The sequence below is a fragment of the Pinus tabuliformis genome, chromosome 2_2, assembly GCF_031772625.1.
Source record: "Pinus tabuliformis cultivar Carrire ecotype Pingquan chromosome 2_2, CPIR1, whole genome shotgun sequence".
Taxonomy (NCBI): domain Eukaryota; kingdom Viridiplantae; phylum Streptophyta; class Pinopsida; order Pinales; family Pinaceae; genus Pinus; species Pinus tabuliformis.
Genome location: NC_142300.1, coordinates 131,283,776 through 131,287,542, shown reverse-complemented (window position 1 = coordinate 131,287,542; position 3,767 = coordinate 131,283,776).

The following is a 3,767-nucleotide window of genomic DNA, read 5'->3' as shown; positions in this document are numbered from 1 at the left end:
GAAAGTACGGCCTCACCGTTTTCAACCACACCCACTTGGAATTCATTTTGGGATGCCATCAAGGAGCAGTACTACCTTGTCGGAAGATATGAAGATAAATTCATAAAGTGGACCATGCTGCGGCAGGGAAGGGATCAAGACATGTCAGAGTTTACCAATATTTTTCATACCCTTTGCACAAAATTGGGTATCAAGGATTCCGAGCAACATTTGGTACTCAAATATCACGACTACCTACACAGGTACATCCAGGACGAGATGGAGTTCCTGGACATCTCCTCGCTTGGCACGGCATACCTATACCATGGTAAATTTTAGGGGAAAATTTTAGCCCAAGGGCAAAATTTAAGGGGTTCTTCATTTTAGAGGGGCGAAATTTTTATAAAAAACCCATTTCATATATTTAGCCCAACTTTTATTTAAAAAAAAATTATTTTTTTCATTGTATCCCAAAAAAAAATGGGCGGATAAACTATGAAAAGACTCATTTGACTTGATTCTCCTGGTTTGGGAGGTTATATTCCATTACAATCACTCGATTTTCTCCTTTGCAATCACCCATTTTCTAGTTTGGGAGGTGGTTTGGGAGGTTGTATTTGGTCCCAATCACCCCGATTTCTTGTGTGAATGGCTCCTGTTTTCAAATCTGGTTTTCATCGATGGAAAGGGTGTAAATAAATAAAAATATATATAAAGTGGAGGTATGGTAAATAAATAAAACCTCTTTTTATATTTAGTCCATAACCCTCTTTCTATTTAAGAAGGATCAAAAAGAGGTTTTATTTAAGTGAATCCTATGAGCCAAATACTATATTTATAAAAGAGGTATGGTAAATTAAAAAAATATAAATAAATGAGAGGGATGGTAAATAAATAAAACATTTTTTTTTATATTTACTCCATAAGTCACCTTATATTTACGAACACTCAAAAAATGTGTTATATTTAGGTAAAGCCTATGGGCCAAATTATTATTAAGACCATGCAAAAAAACATTATTAACCATAATATTAATATTAATAAAAATAAATATGGCACATGGTATTGACCCATGGTATTCACGTGGAACGTAACCTATTTAAAGGGGGGAATTTTAAACCACCATAGATCCATCTTTACTCTGGATCTACTAAGTGTAGAGAGGGATCAAATATTGTGATATTAAAACTAGCATAGAGTGAAAAAATATTTGATCCCTCTTCGGGCTTGGTAGATCAAGAGTAAAAATGGATCTTGTAATTTAATGTCACTTAAACATTTTAACTTGGTTACAAAAAAAAGAAGAAAAAAAAAATATTAATTTTTATAAATTACTACTAGTAGTTTTTAATCTCCAGGTTTATGATAACCCATGGTAATACCATGGTATTCATGTGAGCATGGACTATTTAAAGGGGAAATTCTACCAGCTTAGATCCGTCTTAGTTCCAGGTCTACCAAGTGCTGAGAGGGATTAATATATTTCATTCCTCTAAGAGTGGTAGATGTGGAGTTAAGATGGATATATGTTGGTTTTTATGATAAGTGTTGAGAGGGATTAATAGGGATTAATAGATTTCATCCGTCTAAGAGTGGTAGATGTGGAGTTAAGATGGATATAGGTTAGCTTTTATGATAATGGAGATATTAAATAGACTTACGAAATTATATTGTAAAAAACATCTTAAGGTGAATGGTTAAAGCTACATTTAGTCACTTCACAAAATTTAGTAAAAAATACCAATATTTCCATTAATATTGGTTTTTTTGATTTAACAAAAAAAATCAAAACAATGAAATCTTATCACTCTTTCCGCATCACCCTCCCAGAAGAGAGATAGTCACTGCCCATATTTCCCACCATTTTTCAATCGTTCTCAATATGATATATTCATGAAAAAGTTAAGGTACTGATTTTGGATTAGTTGTTTGAAAAATATGTTGGTTTATACAACCTTTCATCTTCTCTGTTATTCTTAGTTTGTCATAGGGGTTGGGCCACTGCACCATATTGTCCTAAAAGGTGGAGATTGTGCACCAAAAAGTAAATTAATGCAATACGTATGAAGGTAGTGAATTACGCTAAGAAGAAATTTAGATTGGGAGAGAAGTAATTAAATTTTATTATTTAATTGAAGATTTCCAATTAAAATAATAATAAATCTACATTTATATATTTATATATTGATTGGAAGGCTTCTGACAATGGTCACTTCTTTCCATTAGATCCCCTTCAGGTCTTTGGGATACCTACTACTTTCTTATATTATATAGTTGGGGATTGCTACTTGTTGGTGTGTTGGGGTAAACAAACTTGATGTGTTTTTTTATCTTGCAGTTGGAGTCTATGGAATAAGAAATAAATTTGATTTGCATTTTCTCATCATGATAGGTAAATGTTTGTAGATGAAGATTCCATCTTAACAACTCTGTCACAAGGAAATTATGTATATTTTGTTGTTGCTCAGTACAAAATCAAGCAATTTTGTTTTTTTAAAACTCAAAATTGGTTGCATTTAGGAGCAAAGAGTTGTCTCCATGTCTTCTTCACACAAGAAAGTTGTATGGTCCAACGATCCTGCCATATGATTGTTGACAACTAGCTTGCGGTACAAGGCTATCTTTGATGATGAAGCAATAGTAGTAGCTTGGTGGTGGGGAAGATTTGGAAAGTTAAATATTCAATGAAATCCATGATTTTTATGTGGTTGGCCCTAACGAATAATGTTTTGACGTGAGAGGTTCTACAAAATAGGGCAAGGTAGGGTTCTGAAATTTGTACTCTATGAAAATGTGAAGGGGAAATAATAGACCATGTGCTAGTGTTCACTTGTATTTTTGCTCAAGAGGTATGAGGTGTTATTCTCCCCTTATTTGAGGATAGGGTACTTGGTAGGAGTCTTCCTTGTTGGATTGTTTGATGATAGAGCACTCAAATAACATAGATCATTGCCCCTGATTACCTCTAGAGCCATTTGGACAGGAAATAAGGAATAATATTTTTGAAAACAAGGATATCGCTCTTTTCAGGTACATCATCAAATAAAATACCTATATGAAGGCATAAAAATGACTCCAAAGGTTATAGTTCCAAGGTGGGTTGCAATCTAGAGGTTGATAAAACTTATCCATGGCCTTTCTTTATTGGTGCTTGCCAAGGTGATATAATTTTTATATATTATCTGTGAATATGTGCGATATTCTTGTTCTATATATTATCTGTGATTCAAACCCAAGTCAGCTGCTCCTACATGTGTAATATTCTTGTTTTGTATATTATCTGTGATTCGAACCCGATTCAACAACGTGCAGGGGGAAAATTCGAACTGGTGCTGCTTTTGGTGTCTTTCATGTCTACTTCTGCTAGATAATTATCCACAATACATCAAGTTCTGGATTCACATGTCTCCCGATATTTGATTTATTTTCACATTTTGAAGTGGGCACAAAGGATGACTCTTGTTTTAGGTGCAAACATATTCATTGCAGGTCATAATGGGCAGTGGAGCAGTAGGGATGGGCTTGTTGGGTCAATATAATTTGAACCCAACTGCAAATTTGATGCCTAAAACTTCACAACTATTTTTGGGGGTTACCTAGCAACAAAAAAGCAAAAAATTAGGAGGTTTGAAACTTTGAGGTTGTGCCCATCATATAAACCTTTTTGTATCACAAAAAGCTTGACAATGGGAAATCCTTTGGCGCAACCCTGCAACTTCCCAGGTGTGCATGTTGTTCACAATTCACGCTATGATTTATTTATTTATGTATTTGTTTTTGGTTGAAAT